The sequence below is a fragment of the Oncorhynchus masou genome, unplaced genomic scaffold, assembly GCF_036934945.1.
Source record: "Oncorhynchus masou masou isolate Uvic2021 unplaced genomic scaffold, UVic_Omas_1.1 unplaced_scaffold_461, whole genome shotgun sequence".
NCBI lineage: Eukaryota > Metazoa > Chordata > Actinopteri > Salmoniformes > Salmonidae > Oncorhynchus > Oncorhynchus masou.
Genome location: NW_027011005.1, coordinates 78,594 through 97,329, shown reverse-complemented (window position 1 = coordinate 97,329; position 18,736 = coordinate 78,594). Strand labels below are relative to the sequence as shown.

The following is an 18,736-nucleotide window of genomic DNA, read 5'->3' as shown; positions in this document are numbered from 1 at the left end:
GAGTGAAACTTGCTTCTCTCTGTTCGGTGAGTCTGTTGTCTGGCCTTAGGCTATAACGAGGAAGTGAAATGACTAGGCACATGCCACAGAGTGAAACTTGCTTCTCTCTGTTCAGTGAGTCTGTTGTCTGGCCTTAGGCTATAACGAGGAAGTGAAACAACTAGGCACATGCCACAGAGTGAAACTTGCTTCTCTCTGTTCAGTGAGTCTGTTGTCTGGCCTTAGGCTATAACGAGGAAGTGAAATGACTAGGCACATGCCACAGAAATGTAATCTCTGTTCAGTGAGTCTGTTATCTGGCCTTAGGCTATAACGAGGAAGTGAAATGACTAGGCACATGCCACAGAGTGAAACTTGCTTCTCTCTGTTCAGTGAGTCTGTTATCTGGCCTTAGGCCGAGGAAGTGAAATGACTAGGCACATTCTTCAGAGTGAAACTTGCTTCTCTCTGTTCAGTGAGTCTGTTATCTGGCCTCAGGCTATAACGAGGAAGTGAAATGACTAGGCACATGCCACAGAGTGAAACTTGCTTCTCTCTGTTCAGTGAGTCTGTTATCTGGCCTTAGGCTATAGCGAGGAAGTGAAATGACTAGGCACATGCCACAGAGTGAAACTTGCTTCTCTCTGTTCAGTGAGTCTGTTATCTGGCCTCAGGCTATAACGAGGAAGTGAAATGACTAGGCACATGCCACAGAGTGAAACTTGCTTCTCTCTGTTCAGTGAGTCTGTTATCTGGCCTCAGGCTATAGCGAGGAAGTGAAATGACTAGGCACATGCCACAGAGTGAAACTTGCTTCTCTCTGTTCAGTGAGTCTGTTATCTGGCCTCAGGCTATAACGAGGAAGTGAAATGACTAGGCACATGCCACAGAGTGAAACTTGCTTCTCTCTGTTCAGTGAGTCTGTTATCTGGCCTCAGGCTATAGCGAGGAAGTGAAATGACTAGACACATGCCACAGAGTGAAACTTGCTTCTCTCTGTTCAGTGAGTCTGTTATCTGGCCTCAGGCTATAACGAGGAAGTGAAATGACTAGGCACATGCCACAGAGTGAAACTTGCTTCTCTCTGTTCAGTGAGTCTGTTATCTGGCCTCAGGCTATAACGAGGAAGTGAAATGACTAGGCACATGCCACAGAGTGAAACTTGCTTCTCTCTGTTCAGTGAGTCTGTTATCTGGCCTCAGGCTATAACGAGGAAGTGAAATGACTAGGCACATGCCACAGAGTGAAACTTGCTTCTCTCTGTTCAGTGAGTCTGTTATCTGGCCTCAGGCTATAACCAGGAAGTGAAATGACTAGGCACATGCCACAGAGTGAAACTTGCTTCTCTCTGTTCAGTGAGTCTGTTATCTGGCCTCAGGCTATAACGAGGAAGTGAAATGACTAGGCACATGCCACAGAGTGAAACTTGCTTCTCTCTGTTCTTAAAATGGGTCTCTAGGTTCTCTTTCAAAAAGGCCTGATTGTCTCACTCACTCCAACAACAAGTCATGGTTTGAATATGTTAATGAAGCCTCACCTGAGACACCTGACACTCCACTGCATTAACAAGCATCATGACGCTAAATAAATGGACGAAACACAGTACGTCTAAGTCATGAAAACACCTATTAAAAAGGTTAACAACTTTAATTATTAGAGGTTATTATCAATCTACAGTTGATAAAAACAAACAAACCGTCACCAAAAAGCTTGTGGTTCTCAAACAGCCAAGACCTGAGACTGCCGTGAAAAGCTCTTCTGTCACACCAACAGTAGACAATAAAGGCAGGAGGAAAAATGCATTATCCAATAAGCTGCACTGAGAATTCATACACAGTCTTATTCAGGCAATGGCAGCTTGTAACAGAAAGCACATTTAAATTCAGATTCAAGAATAAAAAATATTTAAAAAAAATCCTCATTGTAAATACAAGATGGCACTTTTCAAATCTTTGAATCAGCATTCCAATTCGCTTCCTGACTACTGAACTGAATTGAGGCCCCGCCCTTCCTTCAATCATAGGCTGTACTGCACATTGAAGGCCTTTACATAGACGACAGTGATACTCCACATCGAAGGCCTTTACATAGATAACAGTGATACTGCACATTGAAGGCCTTTACATAGATGACAGTGATACTCCACATTGAAGGCCTTTACATAGATGACAGTGATACTGCACATTGAAGGCCTTTACATAGATGACAGTGATACTCCACATCGAAGGCCTTTACATAGATAACAGTGATACTGCACATTGAAGGCCTTTACAATAGATGACAGTGATACTCCACATTGAAGGCCTTTACATAGATGACAGTGATACTCCACATTGAAGGCCTTTACATAGATGACAGTGATACTCCACATCGAAGGCCTTTACATAGATAACAGTGATACTGCACATTGAAGGCCTTTACATAGATGACAGTGATACTCCACATTGAAGGCCTTTACATAGATGACAGTGATACTGCACATTGAAGGCCTTTACATAGATGACAGTGATACTCCACATTGAAGGCCTTTACATAGATGACAGTGATACTCCACATTGAAGGCCTTTACATAGATGACAGTGATACTGCACATTGAAGGCCTTTACATAGATGACAGTGATACTCCACATTGAAGGCCTTTACATAGATAACAGTGATACTCCACATTGAAGGCCTTTACATAGATAACAGTGATACTCCACATCGAAGGCCTTTACATAGATAACAGTGATACTGCACATTGAAGGCCTTTACATAGACGACAGTGATACTCCACATTGAAGGCCTTTACATAGATGACAGTGATACTGCACATTGAAGGCCTTTACATAGACGACAGTGATACTGCACATTGAAGGCCTTTACATAGATGACAGTGATACTCCACATTGAAGGCCTTTACATAGATGACAGTGATACTCCACATTGAAGGCCTTTACATAGATGACAGTGATACTCCACATTGAAGGCCTTTACATAGATGACAGTGATACTGCACATTGAAGGCCTTTACATAGATGACAGTGATACTGCACATTGAAGGCCTTTACATAGATGACAGTGATACTCCACATTGAAGGCCTTGACAGTGATACATAGATGACAGTGATACTGCACATTGAAGGCCTTTACATAGATGACAGTGATACTCCACATTGAAGGCCTTTACATAGATGACAGTGATACTCCACATTGAAGGCCTTTACATAGATGACAGTGATACTCCACATTGAAGGCCTTTACATAGATGACAGTGATACTCCACATTGAAGGCCTTTACATAGATGACAGTGATACTCCACATTGAAGGCCTTTACATAGATGACAGTGATACTCCACATTGAAGGCCTTTACATAGATGACAGTGATACTCCACATTGAAGGCCTTTACATAGATGACAGTGATACTCCACATTGAAGGCCTTTACATAGATGACAGTGATACTCCACATTGAAGGCCTTTACATAGATGACAGTGATACTCCACATTGAAGGCCTTTACATAGATGACAGTGATACTCCACATTGAAGGCCTTTACATAGATGACAGTGATACTCCACATTGAAGGCCTTTACATAGATGACAGTGATACTCCACATTGAAGGCCTTTACATAGATGACAGTGATACTCCACATTGAAGGCCTTTACATAGATGACAGTGATACTCCACATTGAAGGCCTTTACATAGATGACAGTGATACTCCACATTGAAGGCCTTTACATAGATGACAGTGATACTCCACATTGAAGGCCTTTACATAGATGACAGTGATACTCCACATTGAAGGCCTTTACATAGATGACAGTGATACTGCACATTGAAGGCCTTTACATAGATGACAGTGATACTGCACATTGAAGGCCTTTACATAGATGACAGTGATACTCCACATTGAAGGCCTTTACATAGATGACAGTGATACTCCACATTGAAGGCCTTTACATAGATGACAGTGATACTCCACATTGAAGGCCTTTACATAGATGACAGTGATACTCCACATTGAAGGCCTTTACATAGATGACAGTGATACTCCACATTGAAGGCCTTTACATAGATGACAGTGATACTCCACATTGAAGGCCTTTACATAGATGACAGTGATACTCCACATTGAAGGCCTTTACATAGATGACAGTGATACTCCACATTGAAGGCCTTTACATAGATGACAGTGATACTCCACATTGAAGGCCTATACATAGATGACAGTGATACTCCACATTGAAGGCCTTTACATAGATGACAGTGATACTCCACATTGAAGGCCTTTACATAGATGACAGTGATATTCCACATTGAAGGCCTTTACATAGATGACAGTGATACTCCACATTGAAGGCCTTTACATAGATGACAGTGATATTCCACATTGAAGGCCTTTACATAGATGACAGTGATACTGCACATTGAAGGCCTTTACATAGATGACAGTGATACTCCACATTGAAGGCCTTTACATAGATGACAGTGATACTCCACATTGAAGGCCTTTACATAGATGACAGTGATACTCCACATTGAAGGCCTTTACATAGATGACAGTGATACTCCACATTGAAGGCCTTTACATAGATGACAGTGATACTCCACATTGAAGGCCTTTACATAGATGACAGTGATACTCCACATTGAAGGCCTTTACATAGATGACAGTGATACTCCACATTGAAGGCCATAGATGACAGTGATACTCCACATTGAAGGCCATAGATGACAGTGATACTCCACATTGAAGGCCTATACATAGATGACAGTGATACTCCACATTGAAGGCCATAGATGACAGTGATACTCCACATTGAAGGCCATAGATGACAGTGATACTCCACATTGAAGGCCTTTACATAGATGACAGTGATACTCCACATTGAAGGCCATAGATGACAGTGATACTCCACATTGAAGGCCATAGATGACAGTGATACTCCACATTGAAGGCCATAGATGACAGTGACAACGCCGCTCCACCTCTCGTCGGCATGGTCTCTAGCAGGGTTCCCCAACTGACAGACCCTTTTATTTGCCCCCCCCCCCCAACTTTTCTCAACCCAGAAATTATTATATATAATTTTTGTTGTTGTTGTAGAATTGCTATTGTTAAACATAAAAGACTGTACAAACACCAGGAAATCAGCACCAAGTGATTTTCATTTTGTTCAAGTATTCCCACACATAAGAGCGATATATATGTGAGGGTATACAAATGTATATATATATGTGAGGGTATACAAATGTATATATATGTGAGGGTATACAAATGTAAGCAAGGTCCTAATTTATTATACATTTGTTAAATATTACATCCGTTTGGGTTTCTTGCAGTCAATTTGCCGTCTACAAATGATTTATAATTATGTTCCGGTCCTCTGAACTTCTGCTGAAGGAAAAACACCATCCGACAGCTGAATCTATGATGATCCCTGATCTACAGCCTCTTACTTTGTTGTGTTACTGTCGTCCTGTTGTTGATGTGACCGAGTTCAGCCTGGTAGCTAGGCCCTTTGTGAAGCCTGACCTACAGCAGCTACTATGTTTATAATATTCATTATATTTTCAACCATTCCAAACACAAGTTGCGGTAAACATTAAGTGGTTCTAATCTATTCTATTTTTAGAATGCTTAGCAGGTTTATTGGCCGGTACGCTGGGAGGTCTGTCACGATCATCGTAGGGCTCATCATAACGATCACTGTATCGCCGCCGTCACTGCGTTCATCGTAAACACGATCACGGTCGTACCGGTCACGGCGGTCAGAGTAGCGGTCGTCCTGGTCCCTGCGGTCATCGTGGCGCTCGCGGCGGTCATCGTGGCGCTCGCGGCGGTCACCGCAGTCGCTGCGGCGGTCACCGCAGTCGCTGCGGCGGTCACCGCAGTCGCTGCGGCGGTCACCAGTCGCTGCGGCGGTCACCGTAGTCGCTGCGGCGGTCACCGTAGTCGCTGCGGCGGTCATCGTAGTCGCTGCGGCGGTCACCGTAGTCGCTGCGGCGGTCACCGTAGTCGCTGCGGCGGTCATCGTAGTCCTTCTCACTGCGTTCCTTGTACTGGTCGCGACGGTCCACGATCTTGGGTGGGTGGTCTTCATCGTCGCCTTCCTTGCTGCGCGTCTGTCGAACCTCGCCGTTCACCACGGGTTTGTCGTCGTGGAACTCCTCCCCCTCTGGAACCCTGAGGACATATCAGTGGACAGGAGACTCAGCACACTGTCTGTTCTCACCATCTCAGCTCTCATGGTGTGTGTGTGTGTGTGGCAGACCATACATACCCCATAACGTACTCCTCTGCTTTGTCCTTCTTCTTTCTGCAGCAGCAGCAGTAGATGAGGATGATGAGCAGCACCAGAACACCAACTACAACGCCGCCAATGATACCCGCTGTTGAACCCAGGGTCATAGACGCTACAGGAGAGAGAGGTGGTGAAGAGGAGAGGTGAGATGAGGAGGAGAGAGGGTGAAGAGGTGAGGTGAGATGAGGAGGAGAGAGGGTGAAGAGAGGAAAAGAGATGAGATGAGGAAGATGGATGAGAAGTGGAAGAGGAGAGGAAAAGAGGTGAGGAGAGGAGAGGTGAGGAGAGGTGAGAAAAGAAGAGGGGGGAAGAGGAGAGGAGAGGAGAGTTGGTGACGTGAGAAGAGATGAGGCGAGGAGAGTTGGTGTGAAGTGGAGAGGAGAAGTGAGAAGAGAGTGGAGAAGAGAAGTGGAGAGGGAGAGTGGAGAGAGTGGAGAGGAGAGGTGAGAGAGTGGAGAGGAGAGGGTGGAGAGGAGAGGCAAAGTGGTGAGGTGAAGTGGAGAGGAGAGTGGAGAGGAGAAGCAAAGTGGCGAAGTGGAGAGGAGAGGTGAAGTGGAGAGGAGAGGCGAAGTGGAGAGGAGAGGCAGAGAGGAGAGGTGAAGTGGAGAGGAGAAGTGGAGAGGAGAGGCGAAGTGGAGAGGAGAGGCAAAGTGGAGAGGAGAGGCGAAGTGGAGAGGAGAGGCGAGTGGAGAGGAGAAGTGGAGAGGAGAGGCGAAGTGGAGAGGAGAGGCGAAGTGGAGGCGGAGGAGAGGCAGAAGTGGGAGAGGAGAGGCAAAGTGGAGAGGAGAGGCAAAGTGGGAGAGGCGAAGTGGAGAGGAGAGGCAAAGTGGAGAGGAGAGGCAAAGTGGGAGCGGAGAGGAGAAGTGGAGAGGAGAGGCAAAGTGGAGAGGAGAGGAGAGGCAAAGTGGAGAGGAAGTGGAGGCAAAGTGGAGAGGCGGAGAGGAGAGGAGAGGCAAAGAGGGAGGTGAGAGGAGAGGCAAAGTGGAGAGGGAGTGGAGGAGAGGCAAAGTGGAGAGGAGAGGCAAAGTGGAGAGGAGAGGCGAAGTGGAGAGGAGAAAGTGGAGAGGAGAGGCAAAGTGGAGAGGAGAGGCAGGCGAAGTGGAGAGGAGAGGAGGAGAGGCAAAGTGGAGAGGAGAGGCAAAGTGGGAGGAGAGGGCGAAGTGGAGAGGGAGAGGAGAGGAGAGGCAAAGTGGAGAGGAGAGGCAAAGTGGAGAGGAGAGGCAAAGTGGAGAGGAGAGGCAAAGTGGAGAGGAGAGGCAAAGTGGAGAGGAGAGGCAAAGTGGAGAGGAGAGGCAAAGTGGAGAGGAGAGGCAAAGTGGAGAGGAGAGGCAAAGTGGAGTGGAGAGGAGAGGCGAAGTGGAGAGGAGAGGCGAAGCGGAGAGAAGAGGCGAAGCGGAGAGGAGGAAGAGGGGCAAAGAGGAGGAGGGGCGAGGAGGAGGAGGGGCGAGGAGTAGGTGGCGAGAAGTGAAGAGGAGGAGTGGAGAGGAGATGCGAGGTGAGGAGGAGAGTCGGGTCGGAGAGGAGAGGAGGAGCATGAGAGGAGAGGAGGAGCATGAGAGGAGAGGATGAGCATGAGAGGAGAGGAGGAGCATGAGAGGAGAGGATGAGCATGAGAGGAGCAGCATGAGAGGAGGAGCATGAGAGGAGGAGAGAAATGTCTATTGATAAAATGTGTCTGTGTGTATCCTGTTACAGGACCATCCTCATGTGATGGTTACATTGCCTCAGATCTGAACATTTGTGTTAGCTCCCAGAGATAATGCCTAAGCTTTAGCTCAGCAGGCTAACACAGTCTCGTATTGTGCACTCACGTGGCATGACGGACAGCGTCAGGTTGCATTTGGCGCTGCGGATCTTATTAGTGGAGGTACAGACATAGTATCCTGAGGATTCCATGGTGAGGTTGAAGAGAGACAGGACACCATCCTCTGGAAGAGACAGAGACAACTGTTGGTCAGGTCAGGAGTCAAGGTCATAGTCAAGGTCAGGAGTCAAGGTCAGGAGTCAAGGTCATAGTCAAGGTCATGAGTCAAGGTCAGGAGTCAAGGTCAGGAGTCAAGGTCAGGAGTCATGGTCATAGTCAAGATCAGGAGTCAAGGTCAGGAGTCAAGGTCAGGAGTCATGGTCATAGTCAAGATCAGGAGTCAAGGTCAGGAGTCAAGGTCAGGAGTCAAGGTCATAGTCAAGATCAGGAGTCATGGTCAAGATCAGGAGTCATGGTCAAGATCAGGAGTCAAGGTCAGGAGTCAAGGTCATATCAACTGAAGATTAACAGGCACACACAGACACTACATACTGTCTGTTGTCCTGGGTGCAGGTGCTCGGGGCGTGTTTCTGACGTCGTAGCCCTGCCACTTGTAGGTAGGAAGAGGAGAGCCCTCTTCAGACTGGCAGGTGAGATTGATGTTCTGGAAGTACTCTGCCTTCCCATCGATCTTACAGACAGGCACAGAGGGAGCCACTGTGGACACAATATTTTTTTTGCAATGTTAAGTTAAACAGTAATCATCGACACTTTACGGATTTCTACGGTTTATTATGGAATAAAGCGGATTGAAGCTAAATTCTACGGTTTATTATGGAATATTCTACGGGAGTCATTGTTTTTTTGTTTTTTTACCCAGGACCACCAGACGGGTGGTGTCAGCCAGCTGACCCTTGTCATCCTTGGGGATGGCGACCCGACACTCGAATTGTCGGTTGTCCTGGAGACCGATGGAGGAGAGCTTCAGGTTGGCTACTCCTTTAGCTAGGTCCTGCTCCAGGGAAGCTCTTCCTTCATACCGGTCACTGATGTCCACGTCACCAGTAGAGTAGGAGGTAAGGACGGACACCTGGAAACAACAATGTCAACAACAACATGGAAACACCAATGTCAACAACAACATGCAAACACCAATGCTAACCTCCCCTGTTATTGGTAACGTTGAGAGTTTAGGCTGTCTTGGGGGTATGATCTTTGATCCTCTAACTTTCTCACTCATCCTTATTCACCATTCATGCAGGATTATCCATAATCATGGAAGCATCCACGTTAATGTAGATTTGTTCAGAAACATTTTCTATTCTTATTTTAAGATAAAAGTGACTCCAAAATGACACGATACATTATTTACCATTCATTTCGATTGGGCACAAAATAATCTGAAAAACTAACTGCAAATGCATCCAACAAACCAGATGTAGTCATTCTGTCCGTACAGAATATGGGACCCAAAAACTACAATATTTATAACAATATTTAAGGGTGTTAATTTTGACCACTAACTTCTTGGGGGAAAAAATGAATTACTTGTTAATAAGTCAAATCACATTCTCTGCACAACTGTAGTATAAAAATGTCCCAATCATTGCTCATCTTTATCAAGGGGATCAATAGTTTAAACCCACTGAATGTGGTCAGAGCTGATCAGAGTGATTTCTGGTTGGTTTATTACTTCTGGCTCTCCGGGTTTGTCTGCTTCAGCCAACCAGGATATGACGACCAGATTGTTGATTGGGTTCTTGGGTTTGAAGCTGCATGGTATAATGATGTTGTCTCCCCTGGCGAACTCATAGGACCGCTGAGGGATGGACACCTGTAAAGCAACAGTCATGGACACGACTGGGACAGAGAGAGACAGACAGGAAGAAACAGGAAGTCAGGTTTCACAGGCACTGACCTATAGAGCTGTAGGAGGCGAACACTGTTACAATGAAGTGCTTTGTAACACTAAAACTAATGGCAAATGAGCTGCCACCAACTCAAAGGAACCTTAAAGTACCACAAGAGCTGAAAGACGATTCCCATGATGTTGCACAATAATTCAAGAAGTCATTGTTTTATTCAAAGTATGATATATTTGGGCATGAAGTGGGAAATCCGAAGTGGGGACATTGGATATTTTCCGTGTCAGCGCTGTGTTTCCCCAATAGACATAACATGCTAATACTTTCCAGTCTACATTTATTTTCAGCGCTTTTATTTTATTTCAATGTAACCACCCAACAGCATGGCATTGTATATTAATCAGAAACATCTGCAAAGTTCTTCCTCCGTAGCATACACCTGGTCACCTGAGCCAAGCAGCTTTTCTCCGTAGCATACACCTGGCCACCTGAACCAAGCAGCTTTTCTCCGTAGCATACACCTGGCCACCTGAGCCAAGCAGCTTTTCTCCGTAACACACACCTGGCCACCTGAGCCAAGCAGCTTTTCTCCGTAACATACACCTGGCCACCAGAGCCAAGCAGCTTTTCTCCGTAACATACACCTGGCCACCTGAGCCAAGCAGCTTTTCTCCGTAACATACACCTGGCCACCAGAGCCAAGCAGCTTTTCTCCGTAACATACACCTGGCCACCTGAGCCAAGCAGCTTTTCTCCGTAACATACACCTGGCCACCAGAGCCAAGCAGCTTTTCTCCGTAACATACACCTGGCCACCTGAACCAAGCAGCTTTTCTCCGTAACAACACCTGGCCACCTGAGCCAAGCAGCTTTTCTTAACATACACCTGGCCACCTGAGCCAAGCAGCTCCGTAACATACACCTGGCCACCTGAGCCAACAGCTTTTCTGTAACATACAACCTGAGCCAAGCAGCTTTTTCCGTAACATACACCTGGCCACCAGAGCCAAGCAGCTTTTCTCCGTAACATACACCTGGCCACCAGAGCCAAGCAGCTTTTCTCCGTAACATACACCTGGCCACCAGAGCCAAGCAGCTTTTCTCCGTAACATACACCTGGCCACCTGAACCAAGCAGCTTTTCTCCGTAACATACACCTGGCCACCTGAGCCAAGCAGCTTTTCTCCGTAACATACACCTGGCCACCTGAGCCAAGCAGCTTTTCTCCGTAACATACACCTGGCCACCTGAGCCAAGCAGCTTTTCTCCGTAACATACACCTGGCCACCTGAGCCAAGCAGCTTTTCTCCGTAACATACACCTGGCCACCTGAGCCAAGCAGCTTTTCTCCGTAACATAAACCTGGCCACCTGAACCAAGCAGCTTTTCTCCGTAGCATACACCTGGCCACCTGAGCCAAGCAGCTTTTCTCCGTAACATACACCTGGCCACCTGAGCCAAGCAGCTTTTCTCCGTAACATACACCTGGCCACCTGAGCCAAGCAGCTTTTCTCCGTAACATACACCTGGCCACCTGAGCCAAGCAGCTTTTCTCCGTAACATACACCTGGCCACCTGAGCCAAGCAGCTTTTCTCCGTAACATACACCTGGCCACCTGAGCCAAGCAGCTTTTCTCCGTAACATACACCTGGCCACCTGAGCCAAGCAGCTTTTCTCCGTAACATACACCTGGCCACCTGAGCCAAGCAGCTTTTCTCCGTAACATACACCTGGCCACCTGAGCCAAGCAGCTTTTCTCCGTAACATAAACCTGGCCACCTGAACCAAGCAGCTTTTCTCCGTAACATACACCTGGCCACCTGAGCCAAGCAGCTTTTCTCCGAAAACATACACCTGGCCACCTAAAACAGGGAGGAACTAAAGTTTTTGCACCTCCACTGTTCATGTTTTCCAGAAAATGATCCGTATTAAAATAGTATATATTATAGCGAGAGAGTGAGAGATATGCAATTATACCATTTATAAAATGGTCAGTTCCTGAATGGTTTTGACCACTAAAGTGTTGCTTCACGACGACACGCTTCACTGCTCCGATTGGTGCAGCTAGAAACCACAAGCGTCTATCCTATATTATAAACTGGATGGTTCCAGCCCTGAATGCTGAAACATGTCATTTTACTTCTCTAATTACGTTGGTTCTGTAACTAGTTTATAATAGCAATAAGGCACCTCGGGGGTTTGTGGTGTTTGGCCAATATACCACGGCTAAGGGCTGTGTCCATGCACGAAAAACAACATGGAGTTGGGCATATAAGACACCTCCTCGTACCTTATTGCTACATTGAACATGCACCAGCAAAAGATAATTAAAGAAACAGGTTTATCCATTCTGTCGTTACATGTCATTTGAGACGTGCATCATGAAGTCATTGTAGCCCATCACTTCACTTCCCCTGTGAGAACCATCAGCACGGGCCGACTTGGCTTTACTGCTGTACTGCGGCCGAAGCCTGCCAACACAAGGTTGCACCATGTTCATTACAATGTAGAAAAACCTCTCTCTTACGTAAGATGCCAACACTTTGGAGAGAACAATAGATGACGAAGTCAAATATAGTGGTTTCAATCTGGGGTGAAGTTTTCCCTAAATGCTTCTGACAAATCCAGCTCCAGAACCAGGCTCGCCAGCGGTTCATCTTATTGAATAAGGAGTCGTAAAATAAAACAACAACGACACAACAGTAGCTAGCTAGATAAGGTTAGCATGCTAGCTACACTGACAGCTCTCAGTTCCCCATTTATTTCACCACAGCCTTCTTTACGCCCCCCCCCACTTCCCAAATGCGAATAAATAGCCTGCGTCATTCTTCGGAGGTGGAATTTAAACAAACATTTCCACTCTAGGGCAGGAATTACATCGAATAGCATTGCCTTCTGGTGGGCGCATTTAAACTTTGCTAGAGTATTAAAACACATGGGCGTAGGGTTTATGAGATAGTACACATTACATCTATAATGGTGAAGTTGGTGAGACATTGCACTCAGAATTGCAGCCAGGGTATGTGGATTAATGGAATTCTGGAATCTAGGTTTAGCAGTCATTTTAGATAAGGGTGTGCTGGTTTACAGAGGAAAGCCTCAAACTGCAGCAATATAAACCCACACAGGTAATGTCATAGAGAGTCTCATTATGTTGTCCTCCGTTATGACAGGGCTTTAGAAACTAAAGGACGGGTTACACCCACTGACAGTAAGTAAGGGAGTGAGAAGCCTTGCACAAAGCCTTGGCTTGTGCAAGACAGGACTGTTTCCACGAGGCAGCTTGAAGTACAAGTACAACCCTTGGAGAGGACACTTGCCTATCGCAGGGCCTTACCCCCAATCACCTCAATGCTCCCATTACAGTCTTTACACAGCCAGATATCAAACTCCCAATCTTCCAATCTCAGGGCGGACATTCTAACCACACCGACGTACACTATTATAGAAATATTATAGCAAGATTTACATGACTGGAAAAATAAAAAGCATGAGTTTTCACATGGATTCACATGGAGGCTTATAGGCCCCTGTTGTCCCCCAGTGGGAATGCAAAGTGTTTAGGGTTGGGCACCTCTCCTCTCCGGCCTGTGTCATCCAGCACTCTCTAACTATTAGCCCTATCTATCAGAATTACAGCTTCATCCATGTTTCTCAAATGTCAAGTTTATAAGTGTTTAAGGTTAAGTTTAGGCATTAACTCTGAATTTAAGGTCAGGGTTAGCTACTAGGGTTAGGGTTAGCTACTAGGGTTAGGGTTAGCTACTAGGGTTAGGGTTATCTACTAGGGTTAGGGTTAGCTACTAGGGTTAGCTACTAGGTTTAGGGTTAGCTACTAGGGTTATCTACTAGGTTTAGGGTTAGCTACTAGGGTTAGCAACTAGGGTTAGGGTTAGCTACTAGGGTTAGCTACTAGGTTTAGGGTTAGCTACTAGGGTTATCTACTAGGTTTAGGGTTAGCTACTAGGGTTAGCAACTAGGGTTAGGGTTAGCTACTAGGGTTAGCTACTAGGTTTAGCTACTAGGGTTAGGGTTAGCTACTAGGGTTAGGGTTAGCTACTAGGGTTAGCTACTAGGGTTAGGGTTAGCTACTAGGTTTAGGGTAAGCTACTAGGGTTAGCTACTAGGTTTAGGGTTAGCTACTAGGGTTAGGGTTAGGGTTAGCTACTAGGGTTAGCTACTAGGATTAGGGTTAGCTATTAGGGTTAGCTACTAGGGTTATCTACTAGGGTTAGGCTTATCTACTAGGGTTATCTACTAGGGTTATCTACTAGGGTTAGGGTTAGCTACTAGGGTTAGGGTTAGCTACTAGGGTTAGGGTTAGCTACTAGGGTTAGGGTTATCTACTAGGGTTAGGGTTAGCTACTAGGGTTAGCTACTAGGTTTAGGGTTAGCTACTAGGGTTAGCTACTAGGTTTAGGGTTAGCTACTAGGGTTAGCAACTAGGGTTAGGGTTAGCTACTAGGGTTAGCTACTAGGTTTAGCTACTAGGGTTAGGGTTAGCTACTAGGGTTAGGGTTAGCTACTAGGGTTAGCTACTAGGGTTAGGGTTAGCTACTAGGTTTAGGGTAAGCTACTAGGGTTAGCTACTAGGTTTAGGGTTAGCTACTAGGGTTAGGGTTAGCTACTAGGGTTAGCTACTAGGATTAGGGTTAGCTATTAGGGTTAGCTACTAGGGTTATCTACTAGGGTTAGGCTTATCTACTAGGGTTAGGCTTATCTACTAGGGTTATCTACTAGGGTTATCTACTAGGGTTATCTACTAGGGTTATCTACTAGGGTTATCTACTAGGGTTAGGGTTAGCTACTAGGGTTAGGGTTAGCTACTAGGGTTAGGGTTAGCTACTAGGGTTAGCTACTAGGGTTAGGGTTAGCTACTAGGGTTATCGTCTAGTTTTAGGGTTAGCTACTAGGTTTAGGGTTAGCTACTAGGGTTATCTACTAGGGTTAGGGTTAGCTACTAGGGTTAGGGTTAGCTACTAGGGTTATCTACTAGGGTTAGGGTTCGCTACTAGGGTTATCTACTAGAGTTAGGGTTAGCTACTAGGGTTAGGGTTAGGGTTAGCTACTAGGGTTAGCTACTAGGGTTAGGGTTAGCTACTAGGGTTAGCTACTAGGGTTAGGGTTAGCTACTAGGGTTAGCTACTAGGGTTATCTACTAGGTTTAGGGTTAGCTACTAGGGTTATCTACTAGGATTAGGGTTAGCTACTAGGGTTAGGGTTAGGGTTAGCTACTAGGGTTAGCTACTAGGGTTAGCTACTAGGATTAGGGTTATCTACTAGGGTTATCTACTAGGGTTAGGCTTATCTACTAGGGTTATCTACTAGGGTTAGGCTTATCTACTAGGGTTATCTACTAGGGTTATCTACTAGGGTTAGGGTTAGCTACTAGGGTTATCTACTAGGGTTAGGGTTAGCTACTAGGGTTAGCTACTAGGGTTATCGTCTAGGTTTAGGGTTAGCTACTAGGTTTAGAGTTAGCTACTAGGGTTAGCTTACTAGGGTTATCTACTAGGGTTAGGGTTAGCTACTAGGGTTATCTACTAGGGTTAGGGTTAGCTACTAGGGTTATCTACTAGGATTAGGGTTAGCTACTAGGGTTATCTACTAGGTTTAGGGTTAGCTACTAGGGTTAGGGTTAGCTACTAGGGTTAGCTACTAGGGTTAGGGTTAGCTACTAGGGTTAGCTACTAGGGTTAGGGTTAGCTACTAGGGTTAGCTACTAGGGTTATCTACTAGGTTTAGGGTTAGCTACCAGGTTTAGGGTTAGCTACTAGGGTTATCTACTAGGATTAGGGTTAGCTACTAGGGTTAGGGTTAGGTTAGCTACTAGGGTTAGCTACTAGGGTTAGCTACTAGGATTAGGGTTAGCTATTAGGGTTATCTACTAGGGTTATCTACTAGGGTTAGGCTTATCTACTAGGGTTATCTACTAGGGTTAGGCTTATCTACTAGGGTTATCTACTAGGGTTATCTACTAGGGTTAGGGTTAGCTACTAGGGTTATCTACTAGGGTTAGGGTTAGCTACTAGGGTTAGCTACTAGGGTTAGCTACTAGGGTTATCGTCTAGGTTTAGGGTTAGCTACTAGGTTTAGGGTTAGCTACTAGGGTTAGCTTACTAGGGTTATCTACTAGGGTTAGGGTTAGCTACTAGGGTTATCTACTAGGGTTAGGGTTAGCTACTAGGGTTATCTACTAGGATTAGGGTTAGCTACTAGGGTTATCTACTAGGGTTAGGGTTAGATACTAGGGTTATCTACTAGGGTTAGGGTTAGATACTAGGGTTATCTACTAGGGTTAGGGTTAGATACTAGGGTTATCTACTAGGGTTAGGGTTAGATACTAGGGTTAGCTACTAGGATTAGGGTTAGCTACTAGGGTTAGCTACTAGGTTTAGGGTTAGCTACCAGGTTTAGGGTTAGCTACTAGGGTTAGCTACTAGGGTTAGCTACTAGGGTTATCTACTAGGGTTATCTACTAGGATTAGGGTTATCTACTAGGGTTATCTACTAGGATTAGGGTTATCTACTAGGGTTATCTACTAGGATTAGGGTTATCTACTAGGGTTATCTACTAGGATTAGGGTTATCTACTAGGGTTATCTACTAGTGTTATCTACTAGGGTTAGGGTTAGCGACTAGGATTAGGGTTAGCTACTAGGGTTATCTACTAGGGTTAGGGTTAGATACTAGGGTTATCTACTAGGGTTAGGGTTAGATACTAGGGTTATCTACTAGGGTTAGGGTTAGATACTAGGGTTAGCTACTAGGGTTAGGGTTAGCTACTAGGGTTAGCTACTAGGTTTAGGGTTAGCTACTAGGGTTATCTACTAGGGTTATCTACTAGGGTTAGGGTTATCTACTAGGGTTATCTACTAGGATTAGGGTTATCTACTAGGGTTATCTACTAGTGTTAGGGTTAGCTACTAGGGTTATCTAGGGTTAGGGGCTTAGGGTTAGCTACTAGGGTTATCTACTAGGTTTAGGATTAGGGTTAGCTACTAGGGTTATCTACTAGGATTAGGGTTAGCTACTAGGGTTAGGGTTAGGGTTAGCTACTAGGGTTAGCTACTAGGGTTAGCTACTAGGATTAGGGTTAGCTATTAGGGTTATCTACTAGGGTTATCTACTAGGGTTAGGCTTATCTACTAGGGTTATCTACTAGGGTTAGGCTTATCTACTAGGGTTATCTACTAGGGTTATCTACTAGGGTTAGGGTTAGCTACTAGGGTTATCTACTAGGGTTAGGGTTAGCTACTAGGGTTATCGTCTAGGTTTAGGGTTAGCTACTAGGTTTAGGGTTAGCTACTAGGGTTAGCTTACTTGGGTTATCTACTAGGGTTAGGGTTAGCTACTAGGGTTATCTACTAGGGTTAGGGTTAGCTACTAGGGTTATCTACTAGGATTAGGGTTAGCTACTAGGGTTATCTACTAGGGTTAGGGTTAGATACTAGGGTTATCTACTAGGGTTAGGGTTAGCGACTAGGATTAGGGTTAGCTACTAGGGTTATCTACTAGTTAGATTAGGGTTATCTACTAGGGTTATTAGATACTAGGGTTATCTACTAGGGTTAGGGGTTAGGGTTAGCTACTAGGATTAGGGTTAGCTACTAGGGTTAGCTACTAGGTTTAGGGTTAGCTACCAGGTTAGGGTTAGCTACTAGGGTTATCTACTAGGATTAGGGTTATCTACTAGGATTAGGGTTATCTACTAGGGTTATCTACTAGGATTAGGGTTAGCTACTAGGGTTATCTACTAGGGTTAGGGTTAGATACTAGGGTTATCTACTAGGGTTAGGGTTAGCGACTAGGATTAGGGTTAGCTACTAGGGTTATCTACTAGGGTTAGGGTTAGATACTAGGGTTATCTACTAGGGTTAGGGTTAGATACTAGGGTTATCTACTAGGGTTAGGGTTAGGGTTACTAGGGTTAGGGTTAGATACTAGGGTTAGCTACTAGGATTAGGGTTAGCTACTAGGGTTAGCTACTAGGTTTAGGGTTAGCTACCAGGTTTAGGGTTAGCTACTAGGGTTAGCTACTAGGGTTATCTACTAGGATTAGGGTTATCTACTAGGATTAGGGTTATCTACTAGGGTTATCTACTAGGATTAGGGTTATCTACTAGGGTTAGGGTTATCTACTAGGGTTAGGGTTATCTACTAGGGTTAGGGTTATCTACTAGGGTTATCTACTAGGATTAGGGTTATCTACTAGGGTTATCTACTAGTGTTAGGGTTAGCTACTAGGGTTATCTACTAGGATTAGGGTTATCTACTAGGGTTAGGGTTATCTACTAGGGTTATCTACTAGGATTAGGGTTATCTACTAGGGTTATCTACTAGTGTTAGGGTTAGCTACTAGGGTTATCTACTAGGGTAATCTACTAGGGTTAGGGTTATCTACTAGGGTTATCTACTAGTGTTAGGGTTAGCTACTAGGGTTATCTACTAGTGTTAGGGTTAGCTACTAGGGTTATCTACTAGTGTTAGGGTTAGCTACTAGGGTTATCTACTAGGGTTAGGGTTAGCTACTAGGGTTATCTACTAGGGTTAGGGTTAGCTACTAGGGTTATCTACTAGGGTTAGGGTTAGCTACTAGGGTTATCTCCTAGGGTTATCTACTAGTGTTAGGGTTAGCTACTAGGGTTATCTACTAGTGTTAGGGTTAGGGTTAGCTACTAGGGTTAGGGTTAGCTACTAGGGTTAGCTACTAGGGTTAGGGTTAGCTACTAGGGTTATCTACTAGGGTTAGGGTTAGCTACTAGGGTTAGCTACTAGGATTAGGGTTAGCTACTAGGGTTATCGTTAGCGACTAGGATTAGGGTTAGCTACTAGGGTTATCTACTAGGGTTAGGG

At 45.2% G+C, this 18,736-nt stretch overlaps 1 pseudogene; it reads right to left on the bottom strand.

Annotated features, from left to right (window-relative positions):
- Positions 1-4,572: 4,572 nt before the first annotated feature.
- The window catches only part of LOC135535214 (cell surface A33 antigen-like), a 15,757-nt pseudogene continuing 1,593 nt past the window's right edge, over positions 4,573-18,736 (bottom strand).